At 42.0% G+C, this 22,067-nt stretch overlaps 1 pseudogene; it reads right to left on the bottom strand.

Moving 5' to 3' along the window:
• On the bottom strand, positions 17,260 to 19,768 carry LOC109948033 (annotated as a pseudogene).

Raw genomic sequence — 22,067 nt, 5'->3', positions numbered from 1 at the left:
CGTTGCCAAAGTACTTCCTTTTCAATGAGCAGTTCTCATTAGTGGGAATCGGAATAAAGGGAAGGTTTCCAAACCTTAGCCCTGTCACGATGCAAAATTGCTGCGCCGTGAATTGGATCACCTTATTACCAACGATGAATTTGATCCCGTTCAGTTGGGAAACTGTCTTTGGATCAGCTTTCCTCAGCAGCAAGCCGTGGACAATTGGCGAAGTCCACTTGAGGTCCTCAATTAGTAGGAAATGCCCAAAACAACTCTCTTCAAACCTTTGTAGCTGTTGTTCACTGAATTCCTCCTTTATCTTGCTGATTGCAGTCTTCGTATGGGATAGGGACAATGCTTTTCCTTGGAACTTTTCTTCCTCTGCAATCATCAACTTCATTTGAGCAACCATCTTTCCCTGCATGCCAATATTAAAAAAAAAAATTCAGTCCGTTGCAATCTAGACAATAACAAGCAATAAACAATCAGCACTTATCAATAGCCTATTATAGGATATTAAGTGAAAAAAAATAAAAAATACAGAGTATAAACAAAACCCCAGCTATTTACAACTGACCTACTCATTCAATAGCTCAAAGCCACATCCCAAGACACCCAGTACTCTACCACTCTTGCATAATATAATATCTAAAGACACATCTCAACACACCAGATAATCATGACACAGCTTTAGCTAGAATGGGAATGTGCGGTAGCACAAGCCTAATTGAGAACAATTCAAGACTAATGATAGAAATCTATCTGACTAGAAAGAGTTTTAAAAAAACAAGAAGACATCGGGAAAGAATTGATTGACTTCAAGGTATAATGTAATGGAACATCCTATGAATTAGTGGCAACCACAATAATGACTCCACTATGGCCCTCCTTTCAAATGTAAGAAAATGAATGAAATTGGCACCATCCCTTCAGTTTTTTCTTAACAAAATAAGAGGTTTGTATGTATTCTCTGCTTTATCGATATCAAAGATAAATTAATAAATAAACCATCAAAATTGTATAAAATGTTTGTTAGACATGTACAATTACAAAATTATAAGTTCTCCTCAGAAACAAAGTTCTCTAAGTATCCATACACAAACAAGAAAAGCAAAAGCTTAAAGAGTTAGCTTATAGCAAAATTAATGTCCCCATTTCTCTAAACCACACCTGCTGGTGGTAGGTTCCCATCTTCACTCATTTCCCGCTTTCTTTTAAGCAGACAATGATCAAGCACAAAAAAGCAAACTTTTAAATAACTCATATTACACCACACATAGTTCTAAAGAAAACTTATCCATATCCAATATGCAACCCCTAAAGTTAGTAAACAGAGTTATAAAAAAATGTGTCAAATTAACAAGCATTATTCTCAAACAAAAAGTATGATATGGTTGGGAGTTTACAAGTTCAAAATGATATACACAGGTTAATTGTCTTAGACTTTAGATATCATCTTCAACAAAGAAAATAGATACCGATTAGACTTGTAAGAAGGTTAAATGCAATGGTCATAAAGACCCATAGTAAGCCACCAAATACCAATCAATAACTGCTACAAAAACCATAATCAAACCATAATAAACTAAAAATACAACAGCACTAAAATGCCAACACAACATCACTACATTAGCAATACAGTAGCAACAAAACTACAATATGACATCAATAGCAAAACAACAGCAGTGCAAGCATCAGTCCACAAAGAACAAACCCATTCACTGTTTCAAACAAGGAATCATCATACTAAGATCATTTCAGAGAAACCCCAAAACCAATTTCAATGAAACCCCTAAACCAATTTCAGAGAAACCCCTAAACAAATTTCAGAGAAACCCCTAAACCTTCAACCAATTTTGAACAAATCCCTGAACCAATTTCATAGAAATGCATAAACCCTAAACCAACTTCAGAGAAACCCTAAACTGTAAGAAAATGACGATGAACAGTACCTGTTCAAGGTGAACGATGGAGTTGAGCTTCGATAAACAGATTTCGCTCGGAGAGGAAGAGGGAAGAGAGAGTCAAAGCTGAGCGACGAGAGATTGAGCGCTGAGTGACGAGAGCGTGAGAGCTGATTGACAAGAGATGAGAGAGTGAGAGCAAAGCGACGACAGAGTGAAGAGAAATTGACAGACGGAGCCAAGAGAGAGAGCTGAGAGAGAACTTCAGCAAAACTGATAGAGAACTTCAGCAAAAGTGATATGTGTACAATAAGGGGACAATAAATATATATTTATAGGTTATAGTTCCAAATTTTTTAAAAAAGGGTGGTATTTTTAGTTACAATTATAAAAATGGTGGCATTTTGAGCTATTTCCCAATATTTTATTAGGATAAAAGTTAACTTTTTGATCAGGAAGGAATTTGAAAATTTCAATTGGACCACTACATAAAGCACGTCGAGACGAGTCCGTAGACATGTAGTGGGCTCAAATTGGAGTCGTAACGAAGAAATTGAGATAAAAAATAGTACAGTGGCATAATCGTAACTTTCTCGAAATTGGATTTTTAAAAGTCTGGTCTCTCTCTCTCTCTCTCACACTCTCTCTCCCCTTGCAAACCAGGTTCTCCTCCTCCCCTTCTTCTCGACCAACTACAGCCGATCAGAAATTTTGGGCTGCCGTCACTTGATCCAGCCACCAATTTGGGTGGCGCCAACACCAAAAGCTCCGCCACAACCTCCTCTCTCCATCCTGACAGTCCCCCGCCACGATCAACCACTGCCGCCGTCGGAAAACACAGAAAACAGGGAAGTTTATGAGAGAAGTTCCCATAGCTCATTCGGACCGCTCCAGCCACCATTTTCTTCGAATTTGGTATGCTTTCTCAACCTCTCAATGTGTTCTAGCTACTGGTTGGGTAATTTAGGAGAAATTTATGCGTTTTGGGGGTTAATTAAGCAATAGAAGTTTTGGCCGATTTCGGCCTCCGATTCCGGCCACTTCCGGTGACTCTTTCGGCAGGTCCAAGAACAAAAGTTGCTCCACTCTATGTGGTGATCATGTAGGTATAAGTCTTGACCGGCGGTTTGGAGATTTTTCGATAGCCGATTTGCTTTGGACACCCACGCACTACCGATGCGTGTGGCGGCACGTGGGCCATTTTCTGGCCAGTCCTTGAGTCCGAAAATAATCTTCATGTCATCCCGAGCACGACGGTATTCTCGGATATGAATTTGGTTGTCCTGTGATCGCCGATCGGATATCGCTTATTAGGCGTTATCCTGGTTTAATATGTTCGGACTGTTGGATTGACTCTAATTTGTTATATGTTCGTCTATGCATTCCTAGTATTGTGTAAGAATTCGCAGATCGTGAATCGGAGCATCGGATGTTCCGATTCAATTACTTAAAGTTTGCGTTAAATGATAACCACCCGATCGGGCCATTGGGAGCTATCTGACAGTTCGATTCAGACCAAACTTGCAGTACGTATATCCTAAATCTTGTTGAACCTATAGGAACTTCCGGATCGGGAATCGGAGGTCGTGGATCCCGCGGGCCCGGTTGACCAAGTTTGGGCAGTTTGACCCCTCAGATGACCCTGAGTCTTCCGAGGTAGTTTTACCTTTCGAGAAGTACTGAAACGACCATGTAAACGAGTCTTGACCGAAAGTTGAGTTATTCTAACCATGTTAGGATTAGAAGATTGTTTTATAGTACCTTATAGAAATTCTTAGATATTACATTGATAATTGAAGTTATGGGATTTTCTGTGAAGGTTATTACTTTTCATTAATTGATATTATTATGATTATAAATAAAGTATATGGATTGGGTAGTATTGGGTTATGTATGGAAGTATAATGTTTTAATTGTGGGATATAGTATTTTATGGATTTATATAATTATGGAATTAGTATATATATATATATATAGCTAAATTGTGCATATTTCTAGTATTTTATTAGTTGAAAGTGTGTTAAAGTATGTGATGGTATACCTAAATGTTATTTTTGATATTTGGAGATTATGCATTATTGGAACTGATGAAATCTCTTGAAATTATTATTATTTAATATATATATTTATTATTATTATCGGGATTAGTATTAAGGTATCGGATGCAGTGTTAGTGGTGGATTTATTGTTTATAAGTTTTAAAGTAATCGCCTTTACTTTCTAAGGATATTATATTATGCTTAATTATGTAAAGCTAGGAATAGCTTGTTAATTAGTTTGGAGTGGATGGGGAAATTAATTAAATATCTTATTAATTGTTAAATTCAATATATATATATATATATATATATATACTCGGTAGTTTGAAGATAGTGAATCATGGAAACCAGTTCTTAACAGGATTTGTTATATTATATTTTAAATATAGTTGAGAATCGGTTTGTGAAAAGTTGATATAAAGGTTGGAAAATGAATTTGCAGAATAAAGGATGGTTATGAATAATCTTGAAATATAATTTTCAAATCCACCACAGGAGTACCCCCCAGTTGCCTTGAAACAGTTTTGTTATTTTTGATAATGTCCCACAAGTTTCGGGGACGCTTGAACCGTGTGGTGCGAGCAAAATCCATCATAGAAGCTCCGCCACCTAGGAACAAGAAAGAACTGCATAGTCTCCTTGGAAAAATTAATTTTTAGGAGATTCATATCCAATTCAGCAGGAAAAATTTAGCCCTTCTTCTCCTTGCTGAGGTTAAAGCAAGAACAGACATTTAAGTGGGAAGAACAGCATCAACAGGCTTTTGAGGAAATCAAGCACTACCTCTCAAACCCACAAGTTCTGTCCCCATCAAAGAGAGGCAGACCACTCAAACTCTATGTTTTTGCATCAGAAGTGTCCATAGGGAGTCTGTTGGTTCAAGATAACAAGGAAGCGAAGGAACAGACAGTCTACTATCTGAGCAAAGCTCTGACAGAAGTAGAAAGGAAATATTCTGCAATTGAAAGGCTTTGCCTAGCCTTATATTTCACTGCTGTGAAACTCAGACACTACATGCTGCCATTTGCCATCTACATCATCTCCAAGATAGACGTAATCAAAGGACAAGCTGTAGCAGATTTTCTAGCAGATCATCCAGGGAAAGAGATTGAAAACATGGATTCTTTGCATATAGCAAATGCAGATCTATTGACTAGAGCCCATACTTGCCTTAACAATCCCATCTATTCAATCCACCTCACACCTTGGAAGCTGTACTTTGATGGATTAAAAACTGATGTAGCTTCTGGGGCAGGAATTGTTTTAGAGGAACCACTAGGAATCAGACACTGTTATTCTTTCCAGCTGGACTTCCAATGCACTAATAACAGGGCTGAATATGATGCTTTAATCATAGGACTTGAAATGCTGGTGGAGTTGGGAATCCAGTCTGTGGAAATCTTGGGAGATTCTATGCTTGTGTTAAAGTAGATTGCTGGAGAATAAAAGTGTCTAAATCCTTCTTTAGTTGTCTATTTAGTAGCAGCCATGAATCTTCTGACAGAATTCAGAGAAGCTACTTGGGAACATATCCCAAGAGAAGAAAACTTTGCAGCCAATGAATTGGCTCAGGTAGCAGCAGGTATACAAATCCCTGAAGACTGTGTGCAAAGGATCATCAAGTAGGAAAGAAAAGTTTGCCATCTATTCTGACCATGGGGATGGAGATAGATGTCAATTCTCCCATAATCACTGAAGATGATTGGAGAAATCCCATCATAAATTACTTGCAGTATCGCAGTATCCAACCCTGTCTTCTGATAAAAGAGTCAGAATCATGGCTTTGAACTACCTTATGTGGAATGGAGATTTGGTCCGAAAAAGCAAAGACAAGGTACTTCTAAGGTGCCTTGGAAAGAAAGAATACATGAAGGTCATGGGAGAAACCCATGAAGGAATCTGTGGAGCTTATCAAGGTGGAAGAAAAATGTGCTGGCTAATTAGAAGGTATGGCTACTTCTGGCCAACCATGATGAAGGATTGCATTGAATATTCCAAGGGATGTGAGGCTTGTCAAAGGCATGGCCCAATCCAGCAAGCTCATTCAGTTTCCATGAATCCAGTAGTCAAGCCATGGCCTTTCAGAGGATGGGCAATGGACCTCATTGGCAAGATCTATCCAACCAGCAGCAAGCAGCACTGTTTCATCATTATAGCTACAAATTATTTCACCAAATGGGTAGAAGCCAAGCCTGTTAAATCCACTACATCTCAAGAGATCATCACTTTCATAGAAGAGCAAATCATGCATACAAAGGTTTGGCATTCCAAAATCAATCACAACTGACAGAGGATCTTCTTTCATATCTGGAGAGATGCTAGATGTGGCAGAAGCATTCAAGTTTAAGCTACTTCAATCCACTCCTTACTATGCCCAGGCAATGGACAGGCAGAATCAAGTAACAATGTGATCATCAACATTATCAGGAAGATGCTTGAGAAAAATCCAAAGCAATGGCATGAGAAGTTGTCAGAAACTCTGTGGGCATATAGAACTTCAAAGAGAGAGGCAACTGGCATGACCCCATATGCTCTAACTTATGGCCATGATGCAATTCTGCCTATGGAGATAGTGGTCTAGTCCCTCAGAATTGCTCATCAACACAGTCTGATTGGAGAAGACTACTCTCAAGCCATGCTACTAGAATTGGAAGGATTTGATGCAAGTAGGATTGATACCCTCAACAAACTCTTGGCTGGAAAACAGGTTGTGTCAAGGGCCTACAACAAGAGAGTTAAAAACAAGAGTTTTGAAGAAGGAGAGATAGTCTAGAAAGTAGTTCTGCCCCTTGGAACACACATAGCTGGATATGGAAAGTGGTCACCTACATGGGACGGTCCTTTCATAATTAAGCAAATCCTTGGAATGGGGGCATACAGATTACAGGATCGAGATGGAGATGTTCATGCTGCACCAATCAATGGCAAGTGGTTGAAGAAATTCTATCCAACCATGTGGGATTCACAGGCTGTGCAAACAGATCCTGGAATAGAGAGGCAGCAAAATGAAACTGTTTTTAAAAGTTATGTTCAAAACTTACTTTTATTGTAATCTGTTAAGTACGTTTATTACTATTTTTGCTTTCTTTTGTCAAGAAAAACCAAAATTCCACAAAAATAAATAACTTTTATTTAAATATAGCCACTTTTTATGCTAATTGTTTATTACAAAGTCTAAATTTAAAATCTAAAACCCTAATTTCTTGAGAGTCTCCTGTAGACTAGCCTTTTTGATAGAAAGTTCCTTCTGGAGCAGCACCCCCTGATGGATTGAAGCCTCTGCAATTTCCAAAGTCGGCCTGGAAACTGAAACCATGCTCTGCACAAGGAAGGTGGCCTTGGTCTTGGAACTCAGTCCAGCCTCGAGCCTGCTCTGCACCTCCCTGCACTCTGCCAATTGCTTTTGAAGCTCTTTAATTTGCTTCTCTAGTTTGTCTGCAGTGGCCTTGGCTTCCTTGTATCCTGCAACCATCTGGTCCAGTTCTGCCTTCTGTTTCACGTAATCAGCCAAGTTGGCTTCATGAGTGACTTTGTAGAACTCAGAGGTTTTGAAGGTGGGCCTGAGATCCTCATAACGGTCGTGGAGGTCGAGCACATCTCTTGCCAAGCCAAGGCTCATCTCAAGTATAGGTTTGGGAGCCATGTTCTGTCTATGCAGGAGGTCTAGGTCCTTCATCAATTTGATCAACAGCCTCCCTGTCCTCATCCAGTTCCAGCTCAGAAGATTGCCAGATCCTCAGCCTCTCCATGGCCTCCTCCACCGTCTTGGACTTGGCACTGCCAGGGGTGAAACTGAGTTTTTCTAGCTTGTCCAGCTAGGCATCCAGATCCATGGCCTCAAATTCCGCCAGCTCCGGATCAGCAAAGGAAGCAGTGGCAAATGAACCTGGAAAGGAATGGATGGGCATCTGCAAGAAGAACTGGAGTCAGTTCTATGCAAAATTTTGAGACTAAAGGAAAATCCAAAATGAGTAAGCACTTACAGTGACAATTGGAGGCTTAAGAGGACTGGTCATCACTGCCAAAACCCCAGTAGTTCTAGGCACTTCTACCTGAAAAGACCAAATAGTTAAGAAGCAAAGACATGATAGAACTGCAGGAAAAAAGTACCATAAGATCAGGAACAGCAGCAGCTACTTCCATTCCAGCTTCTAGGGCTGCAACAGGTAGTTATGCCTGGTCCACAGGTTCTGATACAGATTGCTCTGCCTGCTCCTCAGATACTGGAACGGCAGTAGAGTGATTTGCCTCTGCATCCTCAAAAAGAGCCAACTCTGAGCTGGTCAGCTCTGCCCATAGGGTTTCCTGCTGTTTCTGCGCCAAAGCAATGCTCTCTACATTCACTTCAGTAGAGATTTCCTCCTACAGAAAGGCAGAAGTCAGAATAGAGGAAATAAAAAGACAAAATTTGCTGGTATAGCCAAAAAACAAGACTCACCTCCTCTTCCATCTCTTTCGTTTTTCTTGAGGTTCTTCTTCTTCTTCTCCTTCTTCCTCTAGCTCTTTTTCCTGCTCCACTGCTTCGAAAGCCTCCCTCAATTCCTTATCAGTGCCAGAATTAGTTGTAGGAACTGATGCAGTTTCTTCTAGAGCCACGTACTCCACCACAGTCCTCTTTCTAAGTCTTTTTGACTTAGTGGGAGGAGGATGGGGACTTTCAGCTGCAATAAGCAGGCAATAAACTATTAGAACACAAGCTGAATTGAGCAAAACAGAACAGAATTATGAACGCTTAAACTTTCAGAATTTACTGGAAGTCACAGGCTGAGCAGCACTATCATGGACTGAAGCAATCTCTTTTCTCTTGTTCCTTCTGCCAGAAGGAGTGGCCTCAACAACTGGTTGTTCTGTCTGAGTTTCATCCTCTTCATCTCCGGAGCGAAGCTCCAAGTCTCTGACAGCAATGACAGAAGTAACTGCACAGGAAATAAAGCAAGTCAGGATTTAATCAAGCAAAAGAATATGGAAGGAACAGAATGATGAAAACTTACAAATCACCTCCCCAACCTGGATAGATTGTCCACCTATATTATTTGTCAAGGAGGGGTCTGATACAGACAGAACAAAAGTTTTAGGCATCATCACTAAGGCAGAATAGGCAAGACAAAGACAGAATTGAGAGTATACCTTCGATAACTTGAGCATTGATATCCTTAATGGTCTTCACCATAAAGCTCTTTGCCTTTGCCTCTACATAGATATTCCAGGAGTCCCAGCCATCAAAAATCACCTTGAATGCAGGGCTGGAGGCAGGCAGGCCTTGAAATCTAGCTTTCCACCAAGCGTCAAACTCGGCAGAACTGTAGGAATTCGGTTCTCAGGCTGGATAGAGAGCATCTACGCTGTTGTTTATCTTATTCACCGCGCATCTGGCATCTTTGTGCACTTCCAGATCATCTGCATCTCTCCAAGAAGTAGCCCGATTGCAGCTCTTGTAGGATTTGAGTGGAATGAGCTGTGGGCAGCCAAGTTGTCTTGCGTAGAAGTTGGGATGATAGACCTCCACCCCCAAATGATAATTTGGAGGCTTTCCACCTCAGTAGGGCAGATCTCTCGGTAGGGTAACACTCAGGAATTTCTTCTTGAAGTATGTTTTGGCATATGCCTCTTCTGGCTCCTTCTCAAACAGCCGATATCCAAGCTGAAACCAGGGGTAAGTCCTTCTAAGCACCACCTGGCATTGAGCAGCGGACCTCTTGGTGCAGTGCCTGAAGAACATCAGGTACTCCTCGATTGAGCGCTTGGGCCAGGACTTAATCCTCAAGTAGAACTATATCCGGGAACCTTAGTTCTGGGAAGTAGACCTGCAGCCAGATCTGGATCATCCAAAATGCGCCGAGAGCAGACAGGTTTAGTGGATTCTCCAGGGTGGTAGTGTGCAAGTTCTTGAACAAATGAGCCAGAACTGAAGGCCCAAGCCCGACGTCAGTGTGATTGTGAAGAGCTTCTGCCAGGTGCCTGTACTCAAGCAGAACTGCCGAGGAACGATTGGGGAAGACGAATCTGTTCAGCCAGTACATGAGGAACAACATGTGCTGCTGATCCTTGTCCTTCTCAACACTGAACTTCCTCAAATAATTGGAGAAAGAACAGTTCTGGTTGATTGTGGCTGGAGAAATAGTGAACGGGTTGGACAGTTCCTCTTGGTTATTCTTTCGATAATAGTCACCAACAGCATCCGCAGGTCTTCCATGGGGTCTGAACCCAAATATCTGTGCCATATCTAGCAGGGTTGGCGTCATTGGGCCCACACAAAAATCAAAGGTGTTACTGGCAGAATTCCAGAAACAGAGAGCGATAGCAAGCAGATTCTCATCTCTGTTAATGGACTGCTTGGATAACAGGATTACGTCAAAAATCCCAACCTTCTTCCAATGAGCTCCATATCTCGGAATAAGTCTGCTAATCCAGTCTGCCCACTTCACCGGACTGTTCCTCACTTCGCTTGAAAGGAACGAGCACTCAGGTCCTTACTAACCCAAGTGTGAGATGCCAGGGCAAAAGAGCTTTCGAAACAGAAGAGGGCTTCAGCATTGCTCTTGAATAGGTCTGCCATTTCAGTAGGAACAGAACTGAACCAATACGGGCCCAAAACCAAGGTATTCTCGAACAAATGAAGGACATTCTAGTCTAGGTTTTCTTGGTAAAAGGATGGAGTTTGCTTTTGACCTCTATGGCACGCTTATCAACCCCAGTCCCAGTGGTGTAATCAGCAGGAACTGAGGTTCCTGGGCACTAGTGTTGGGAGAAGACATGTTCAGAAGTTTTGAGCTAGGAAAAAGGAAACGGCAAGAAAGGCAGAGTCTGGTTGAAGAAGAAAAGTGAAAATTCTTGGGAAAACTGAGAAAACCAAAGTCTGAAAGGGCTAGGTTTTCGAATGAACAGGAACTGGAGTTTCGAAATTTCTTAAAAAGACTCGAAATCATGGAAGAAGAAGATAATACGCCACCTAATGATGACTAGCTAGTAACTGGCCATTTTCCCACGAAGGCTAGTTTGTGGTAGGCAGACGTGGCAGACGTGGGCTAACGAAAGAAACTGGCTCGCAAATTAATGGCCAAGTCATTTAAGTCTGGAACCGTTCAAAAACGATTCAGACTTAGGGGGCATTTTTTGGGTCTAATTTGGCACACCCAACACAAGGAAACAAAAGCCCATGTCAATTTTGGGCAACCACCAGCATTCTTTTAAAATTGGGCCAAGACACACACTCAGCCCGACAGACTGGAGGCCCAGAAGGACGAGGCAAAATCAGACCCAGGCAGTATGGACTCAAATTATAATCGAGGGCCCAAATCCAAAGAAGCCCAGCCCGGGACCTACCAAACCACGAGGATAACTTGGACTTCGAAGAAACCCAAATTGGGCTTGGCGTGGTCAAGTGGAAAAAGATAAAACAAAAAATCAGAGGCAGACCCACGTGACTATAAAAAAAAAAAGTTGACAAAAGCAGATGTAAAAGAAAAGGGACATCTCTGAATCTATGCCATCAGATGATCAAAGACTCTTTATATATTCAGAGATATTGCTTCTGCTCCAAAAAGGCACCATCTTTCAAGGATACACAGACTATATTCTCAAAAAAAGATAAGTAGGAAACAGGGAGTTGTTCAAACTGGAAAATCAAACTAACCATCACAGTTTGAGCTCTTGTAGAGGGCAGTTAGATTGGAAGAAGGGTTAGGTTTTCTTTCAAGAAATATAGAGAAGTGATTGACCTTGGAACTAACTATTAAGAGCTTATCTACCAGAATCCCCTTTTCTTTGCATTTTTAATGAAAGATCTTTTAAGAAATTATTGCCGCCCATTATTAAAAGAATTAGAAACCTTACTCCAGCATTTCCTATAAATATAAGAGAGGGGAACAGAGCAAAAGGACTCAACTCAACAATCAATCAAACAACCAAAAAATCAACCAAAGACAAAAACTCAAAATGATCACTTGATCTCTGAGAACCTTCAAACAAATCGGAGCAACCAAAAGCTCATTTGAGCCACAAAAAAAGCTAGCTGTAGACCAGAACTTCCAAGTTCAGACTTAAAGAAATAAGTCATTCAAAACGAGACTCCTCTCGTTACAAATTTGGTTCAGCAAAAGCCAAGACAAGCAGAATTTGAGTTTTTTACAAACATGAAAACCTCAACAAATTTATGGAGAGCCCTGATCAAGCAGAACAGGTACTACAATGCAGTTCCAGCATAGTAAATCCTCAAATCCAGCCACTTCTGTCCCTTTCAGACTGAAGAGGCCGCAATTCTGCCCGTTCAAAAAGCCTTCTAGGGCTTGAAATAGATTAAAGCTCTGCCAAACTTGAACTTTGGTATCGATTCACAGCTAAAGCCAAGCAGTTGAAGTTGTTGACAGTCCAGTCCAGCACAGACATACCCAGTCCAGTCCGGATCGGAAGCTTCTGTCCAGGCAGAAATGGAATTCCAGCTATCTTTTGTCTTTCTAGAGTTGATTTTTCCCTTTCTAGTTTTGTAGAAGGCAGTTCTGCCTAAAACAGTCCACTTTGTTATCATTTATTCTGGCAAGAACTACCAATTTTGCACTGTGATAAATTGTGAAGTCCTCACCAGTCTGAGGCAGGAAAAGAACTTACTTGGGATATATTCCTCACCCAAATTCACAATCGTTTGTTTAGAAATCAGTAACTTGGGGTGCAAGTTATCTGTTTTTAAGAAGTCTGCTAGGATTTTTATTGCCAGCAGTGACACGCTCGCACACTAAAGAAAGTTGACTTGTTGACCAGTCAATGGTTCTCAAGGCAATGGAAAACTTTACCCTTCCATCACAGGAGCAAACACAAAACGGGTAAACAGAATGATGAAATTTTACCTCAACCCGTTAACCTATATGTTGTTTGTTCAATTTACCCATTAAATGCTTCTGTGATTGAAGAAATAGATTTGCCTATCCTAGTTTCATTTCATTTCCAGCTCCTCTGTTTATTGCATATGTATCATGTAATTAATTATTCCTTTAGCTGCAAAGTTCTATTTGATGAGACATCCACTTGTTATGCATTATTTCTCAATCAATTCTGATACAACTGAAGTATTTGAGATAACTAGTGACAGGACCCGATCCAAATTCCACTTTGGATTCCGAGCCAGACCCTGTGCGTGTCCGACACCTGGCGAATGTCGGGCACAAATGACCTATTTGCCCTTCTATACAAAACATGATAAAAATAACAAGGTTGACTTCTACCGGAAAACTGGCATAGTTTCCCTTGTAACTGGGTCAATACCAAAATGTTTACACCTGTCAAAACAAGTATATATATATACAACCAACTACCAGCATACGTATATATACATTCCAACAGTTCAAGTGTCAATCTAGGGCAAAATATCAGAGCGACTACTAAGAATTTACAAAGGAGTGAATCTTTGTACAAAATACAAATGCTACATCAAAAGAAAGGCGCGGAAGATGGGAAGTGGCCCGGTGGTGGATTCATGTGCACGTCTACTGCCTGGGGGCGCAAAACAACAAAAAGGGTGAGTGGACCCAAAAACAAAGTTTAGAAAATACCATATGAACATACTAACCCCACTGTAAAAACAGTTATATAAACTAGCTTATTTTCTTTATTTCTGAAATCAATGCATGTATATAATTATATATATTTGAAAACAGTTTAAACTATCACCTAGGTGTACCCTTATTTTCGTCAATTCCTTATATCCGTCAATTCCTTGCATCATCATGGGTGACACATACTCGCAGGTCTCAGTGAGACGAGGTCAGTCTGAGCCGCAACTCGCAGGATTCAGGGAACCGTAGTCCACCTTTATCCGCATTACTCGCTCCACACGAGTTCGAGTACTAAGGAACTCGTGGGGCAACTGTCAAGCATGCTGACTAAACCGAAGGTAACAAATATAATCCGAAGGCAATATTTAATAACTGGGTACAAAGTGGTTTAAGAAAATATAAAGTTTCTGAAGAAAATCTTATGAATAATTAACTTTCTGTAACCTTTAAAATTCTGCTGCCATTTATCTGATAATAAACAAGAATATTTGTTCCTATATTCTTTAAAGGAAATTTCACTCGGCAGCATGCAACATAAAATATTTAACAGAATAAAACAGCTGATAACTGAAACTGAACTGCTTAAATTCATTTATTAAAACAAAGAGTCCACTCACTGATAGTCTGAGCTCGCTAGACCTCTTGAAGGTCCCTCCTGCGGGTCAACTGGTGCCCGGGTGCCTGATTCAATGACCATAATATTCTATTAATACAATATAGTATTAAATTAAAAACTCTACCCCCGGCTCCTAAACATACGTGCGTCAATTTAAAGTGATTCCTATGCCCATAACAACTTTCCTTCCACGTGGGGTAGTTTAGCGATATCTTGGGACTCAAATAGCGCTAAAGTCCAAAAAGTCAATCCGGAACCCCACGGGTCCATGACCTCACAATATGATCCGGATGCCGCTAGAAGGTCCAATATATTTAGGACACATGTCCCGAGGGTATTGGTGTCGATCGGACGGTCGGAGTAATCACAATCCTATAATCGCATAATTTCTAAACCCTAGCCCTAGGGTTTCGCATTTTCGGAGTATCCGAGACTCCGATTCACGATCCGTCAAATCCTACACGTTTCTAAAATTATCTAGAATAACATATCTAAAATTGATTACGATCCAACGGCTCAACAGTATTGAACCCGATAATCGCACAATATGAAAAATCTGTTCGAGGCTCAAACGGTATCCAAATTGAGATCCGCAAATTCCTATGCGCTCGTGACAACCTAAGGATCACATCAGGACACTGTGTCACTGCACTACACTTGCCCACGCGTCGCCGCACGAGCCGGCAGCGATGGGTGTCCAAAGCGATTACGCATCGCTGAAAAATCTCAAAACCAAGGCTCCAAACTCCTATCCTAGGTGTAACACCATATTTGGAACCACTTTTGTTCTTGGACCTACCCCAAAAACTGACCGAAAGTGGCCGAACACGGAGGCCGAAAATCGGCCGGAACTTCAAGTTCAAAAATCCAATAGCTACACTGAGAACTGATTAATTCCTACCCAACATGCAGCTAGAACAGCTCGAGAGGTTCAAAATCCATACCTGGCTCGACTGAAACGGTGGCCGGAGGAGGGAGATCGGCGGCTGTGAAGATCGGGCAAAGTCGACTGCTTCTTCTCCAAATTCCGGCGAAACCGCGGCGGCTGGAGGCGGGAGCTGGCTGGGGTTGGAAGAGGATGTCGTCCCGGTCAGTTTGGTACCGACCCCGTCCACAGGCGTGGTCGGTGGCTAGAGTTGCGAAGGAGAGAAGGAGGACGGCACGGGAGAGGGTCGCGGGAGGGAGAGAGAGATTGAGAGAGAGAGAGAGAGAGAAAGAAAGAGTGAAAAACTGAGGTTATATAAAAAATTTGATTTTTTCTAATTATCGTTTTGCCCTTCGTGATATTTCAATCGTAGTTTCTTCGTTAAAACTCCAATTTGAGCTCACTTCGTGTCTATGAACTCATTTCGTCGTGCTCTACGCAACGGTGTATGTGGAATTGTCAAATTCCTTTTTGGTGAAAAAGTCAACTTTGAATTCATAATTTATTCCAAGGGCAAAATCGTCTTTCTGCATAATTAATTACTAATTAAATATGAATTTTAGGTTTGGGTCATTACAACCTACCCCTTGTCACTCGAAATTTACGCACCTGTCACTCGAAGAGGTGAAGGTACTGCTCCCGCATTTGGTCTTCGGGTTCCCATGTAGCCTCTTCCACAGTATGACTCCTCTATAAGACTTTTACAAATGGAATCTCTCTCGATCGCAACACTTGCGTCTTCCAATCCAAGATCTGAACTGGTTGCTCCACATAAGTGAAATCAGCCTCCAACTCTACTGGTTGCTCCTCTAACACATGGGAAGGGTCGGAAATATGCTTTCGGAGCATGGAGACATGGAAAACATCATGCAATCGAGCTAGATCTGAAGGCAAAGCAAGCCTGTAAGCTACTGGACCCACACGCTCTATGATCTCATAGGGTCCAATGTTGCGCGGACTTAGTTTTCCCCGCTTCCCAAATCGCACTACACCTTTCCAAGGTGATAATTTCAAAAATACCCAGTCTCCAACTTCAAACTGAAGATCTTTTCTTCTATTGTCTACATAGCTCTTTTGTCGGTCCTGGGCTGTCTTGAGTCGTTCTCTAATGATTTGCACTTGCTTCTTGGTCAATTCAACATTCTCAAATACGACCAATCTGTGTTCACCCACTTCATCCCAATAGAATGGAGTTCTACATTGTCTCCCATACAAGGCATCAAATGGAGACATTCCGATACTCACTTGATAACTATTATTATATGCAAACTCCATAAGTGGTAACTTTTCATCCCAATCACCCCGAAATTGAAGTGCACAGGCTCTCAACATGACTTCTAACGTCTGAATGGTCCTCTCAGACTGACCATCCGTCTGGGGGTGAAATGCAGTACTAAACTGCAATTAGGTTCCAAAAGCTTTATTTAACTTTGTCCAAAACCGGGATGTAAACCGTGGGTCTCGATTTGAAACAATGGATACTGGTACTCCATGAAGTCTCACGATCTCATCTATGAAAATCTTAGCCAGTTTGTTCAAACTATAATTTGCTCTCACTGGCAGAAAATGAGCTGACTTGGTGAGTCGATCCACGATGACCCACACTCCATCATGCTTACTCTGTGTTCGGGGTAGCTTGAACACAAAATCCATCGTAATCTGCTCCCACTTCCACTCAGGAATTGGAAGTGGTTGCAATAGCCTTGACGGTTTCTGTCGCTCAGCTTTCACTTGCTGACAAATTAGGCATCTTCTGACATACTTTGCTATTTCTTTCTTCATAAAAGGCCACCAGTAGTGCTCTCTCAGAGTATGATACATTTTTGTGCTTCCAGGGTGCATTGCAAACACTAACTCATGGGCTTCCTCAAGAATCTCCCTTTTTAAACTTTCATCATTAGGGACATATAACCTGTTACCCACCATTAACGCTCCATCATTTCTTACAGAACAATCAATTCTGTCGCCATTTGCAACCTCCACTCGCAGCGTGCAAATCAAAGGATCCTGAGATTGAGCTGCGAGTATCCGTTCTACTAGCACTGGTCTCACATGGAGAGTAGCTAACAGCGCTCCCTGATTATCCACATCTAGCCCAACTCTGAGCTTCCTCATTTCTACCATCAATGGTAAATATCTCCCTTGAAGATAAGCTACAGATCCTGAAGATTTTCTACTGAGTGCATCTGCAACAACATTAGCTCTTCTTGGGTGATGCTCGTTATCAGCTCTAACCATCTTCCTTGCCTCAATTTAATTCCTTATGGGTGAATAAATACTTTAAACTTTTGTGGTCTATAAAGATCTGGCATGTTTCCCCATAAAGATAATGCCGCCAAATCTTTAAGGCAAACACTACTGCAGCAAGTTCCAAATCATGAACTGGATAATTCAGCTCATGCTTCTTCAGTTGTCTAGAAGCATAAGCGATCACCCTACCATGCTACATCAGCACACCCCAAGTCCTTGTTGAGACGCATCACTGTAGATCACGAAGTTCCCACTATCATCCGGAAGTGCTAAAACCGGAGCAGTGGTCAGCCTGGTCTTGAGTTCAATGAAACTCTCCTCACACTTATCTGACCACACAAATTGAACTCATTTCCTTGTCAAATAGGTGAGAGGTGCCGCTATAGTGGAGAACCCTTCCACGAAGCGACGGTAGTACCCGGCTAACCCCAGAAAACTTCGTATCTCAGTAACACTAGTTGGTCATAGCCAATTGACTACTGCTTCAATCTTTTGAGGATCAACATAAATGCCCTCTGTAGAGATCACGTGCCCCAAGAAACTCACTCTGTCTAACCAGAATTGACACTTGCTGAATTTGGCATAAAGTTGCCTTCTTCTCAGAGTCCTCAACACAAGGTTTAAATGCTTCATATGTGCCTTCTGACTCTTTGAATACACCAGAATGTCATCTATGAACACAATCACTAAGCGATCCAAGTAACGTCGAAACACTCTGTTCATGAGGTTCATAAATGCAGCTGGCGCATTCGTTAATCCGAATGGCATCACCAGGAACTCATAGTGCCCATACCTCGTTCGAAATGCTGTTTTAGGCACATCCTCTTCTCTAACCCGTAACTGATGATATCCAGACCTCAGGTTAATTTTAGAAAAAGCCTTGGCACCCTTCAGCTGAACAAACAAGTCATCAATGCGAGGCAAGGGATATCTATTCCGCACTGTGATCTTGTTCAGCTGTCTGTAGTCAATGCATAACCTCATGGTGCATCCTTTTTCTTAACAAATAATACTGGAGCACCCCATGGAGAAAAACTGGGTCGGATGAAACCCTTATCTACCAGCTCCTGTAACTGCGTCTTTAATTCCCTCAACTCTGCTGGTGCCATTCTGTATGGTGCTTGAGAAATAGGATTTGTTCCTGGAGCGAGCTCGATAACAAACTCAATCTCCCGATGAGGAGGTAATCCAGGAAGATCCTTAGGAAATACATCTAGAAAGTCCTGTACGACTGGAATATCTTCCAATCGCAGCCCATTATCTCTGGTATCAATGACATGTGCTATATATCCTGAGCACCCTTTTCTCAGCAACCGTTTTGCCGTCATAGCTGAAATGAGGCAAGATGGAAGCACTCTACGTTCGCCATAAAAAGTTACTTCAGGTCGTCCGGGACTACGGAATACAACTTCTTTCCTGAAGCAATCTACTGAGGCACGATGTCTGGCTAACCAATCCATCCCTAAGATGACATCCAAGTCAACCATGCCCAAGGGAATTAAATCTGCTTCTAAAAATACATTTCCCACCATCACTGTACTATTACAATACACTGTACCTACCCTAAAAATCTCTCCTGTAGGTACTGAGATCGCCAGTTCAGTCTGCAGAGCCGAAAGTCTAACATTGGCATTATGGGCAAAACTAGGTGTGACAAATGAGTGCGTAGCCCCAGGGTCAATCAAAACTCTAGCAGGAATGCCAAAGACCGGTAAAATACCCGTAATTACATCGGGTGATGCATGTGCTTCATGCTGGGACATGTTATACACTCTACCTGTGGCTCTGGAACGTCCACCATGTCCCCTCTGCTGACTACTGCCTCGACTGGCAACACTGGTCTGGGCACCACCACTGGACGAAGCCTCCACAAACGGTGGTATCTCCTGTGATCGACCCTGCATAACTGTCTCTGGAGTTGGCGCATCTGTGGTCTCTCTAGTCTGCAGGAACAGCGGGCAATCCTTCCGAAAATGTCCAGGTTGTCCACAGTAATAACATCCAGTAGTGCCCTGCTGGCAAGGTCCAGAATGGTACCTACCACACCTGGCACATTGTGGGCGACTCCTCCTGCCAGATCCTGACAGCAACTGTCTTCCAGCACCTCTTGCTGCACTACCCCCAGAGCGGTTTCCTGAACTGCTACTTTGGTTGGATCCTCCGCTGAAACTGAATCCAGGTCGGTAACCTCCATAGCTGCGACCACTAGATGATCCCGAGCTGTAACTACCTCTCTTAGATGATCCCTGACTAGGACCACCTATTTCAAACTGCTGCCTACGGAGTTCACCCCGTGGTCTGGCCATCATCTGGCTGCTTTCAATCAGCGAGGCAGACATCACCACATCACCAAAATTGGTCAACCGCTGACTAATCACAATATCTCGAATGGAGGCCTTTAACCCCATAGTGAACAACTGACACTTCTTACTTTCATCCTCCACCAGTGGAAGACAATACTTAGACAGATCATGAAACTTCTTTTCATACTCTAATACAGTCGTCATCCCCTGTTCCAGCTGCAAAAACTCTTGCATCTTCAAATTCTGGTATGCTTGTGGGTAATACTGACTGTCAAATGCAGCTCTGAAGACTTGCCATGTAATGGTTAAAGGATCCCTATATCACCTCTTGACTGAATCCTACCAATGTCTGGCATTTTTGATCAAGAAGAAGGTGGCCAGAGTAACCCTACTGTTCTGTGGAATAGCCATGACCTCCATGATCCGCTCCATCCGTTCAATCCATTCTTCAGCTACTGCTGGGATACCATCACCATCAAAGTCAGTGGCCTCAATCCTCTTTGCTTGATCAGCATATCCCAAGGAGGGATCTCTGGGCTGCCCAGTCCTGGCTAAAGCCTGAGTCAGCAACTCCAAGGTCTGCTGAAAGTGGGGATCTCCCTGCATCGGAGGCATAGCAGGTACGGCTCCAGACGAACCTCCAACAACAGATTGCTCTACCGGCTCAGGTACCGGTGCAAGAACAGGAACGTCCTCCTGCCCGAGCTGGGGATCCTGTACAGACACCACCACGCTTAGGGCCCATCTTTACTGTCACATGAAACAGATTTTCATGAAAACGAGGATGCACAAAGTGCGAAGTCTACAGGAAATTAAACCTAATGCTCTGATACCAAGTTGACAGGATCCGATCCAAATTCCACTTTGGATTTCGAGCCAGACCCTGTGCGTGTCCGACACCTGGCGAATGTCGGGCACAAATGACCTATTTGCCCTTAATACAAAACATGATAAAAATAACAAGGTTGACTTCTACCGAAAAACCGGCAGAGTTTCCCTTGTAACTGGCTCAATACCAAAATGTTTACACCTGTCAAAACAAGTATATATATACAACCAACTGCCAGCATACGTATATATACATTCCAACAGTTCAAGTGTCAATCTATGGCAAAATATCAGAGCGACTACTAAGAATTTACAAAGGAGTACATCTTTGTACAAAATACAAATCCTACATCAGAAGAAAGGCGCGGAAGATGGGAAGTGGCCCGGTGGTGGATTCCTGTGCACGTCTACTGCCTGGGGGCGCAAAACAACAAAAAGGGTGAGTGGACCCAAAAACAAAGTTTAGAAAATATCATATGAACATACTAACCCCACTGTAAAAACAGTTATACAAACTAGCTTATTTTCTTTATTTCTGAAATTAATGCATGTATATAATTATATACATTTGAAAACAGTTTAAACTATCACCTAGGTGTACCCTTATTTTCGTCAATTCCTTATATCCGTCAATTCCTTGCATCACCATGGGTGACACATACTCGCAGATCTCAGTGAGACGAGGTCAGTCTGAGCCGTAACTCGCAGGATTCAGGGAACCGTAGTCCACCTTTATCCGCATTACTCGCTCCACACGAGTTCGAGTACCAAGGAACTCGTGGGGCAACTGTCAAGCATGCTGACTAAACCGAAGGCAACAAATATAATCCGAAGGCAACATTTAATAACTGGGTACAAGGTGGTTTAAGAAAATATAAAGTTTCTGAAGAAAATCTTATGAATAATTAACTTTCTGTAACCTTTAAAATTCTGCTGCCATTTATCTGATAATGAACAAGAATATCTGTTCCTATATTCTTTAAAGGAAATTTCACTCGACAGCATGCAACATAAAATATTTAACAGAATAAAACAGCTGATAACTGAAACTGAACTGCTTAAATTCATTTATTAAAACAAAGAGTCCACTCACTGATAGTCTGAGCTCGCTGGACTTCTTGAAGGTCCCTCCTGCGGGTCAACTAGTGCCCGGGTGCCTGATTCAATGACCATAATATTCTATTAATATAATTAAAAACCCTACCCCCGGCTCCTAAAAGTACGTGCGTCAATTTAAAGTGATTCCTATGCCCATAACAACTTTTCTTCCATGTGGGGTAGTTTAGCGATATCTTGGGACTCAAATAGCACTAAAGTCCAAAAAGTCAATCCGGAACCCCACGGGTCCATGACCTCACAATATGATCTGGATGCCGCTAGAAGGTCCAATATATTTACGACACATGTCCCGAGGGTATTGGTGTCGATCGGACGGTCGGAGTAATCACAATCCTGTAATCGCATAATTTCTAAACCCTAGCCCTAGGGTTTCGCGTTTTTGGAGTATCCGGGACTCCGATTCATGATCCGTCAAATCCTACATGTTTCTAAAATTATCTAGAACAACATATCTAAAATTGATTACGATCCAACGGCTCAACAGTATTGAACCCGATAATCGCACAATATGGAAAATCCGTTCGAGGCTCAAACGGTATGCAAATTGAGATCCGCG

The sequence above is a fragment of the Prunus persica genome, chromosome G3 (assembly GCF_000346465.2).
Source record: "Prunus persica cultivar Lovell chromosome G3, Prunus_persica_NCBIv2, whole genome shotgun sequence".
NCBI lineage: Eukaryota > Viridiplantae > Streptophyta > Magnoliopsida > Rosales > Rosaceae > Prunus > Prunus persica.
The sequence above is the reverse complement of the archived record's forward strand: the minus strand, read 5'-3'. Positions and strand labels throughout refer to the sequence as shown.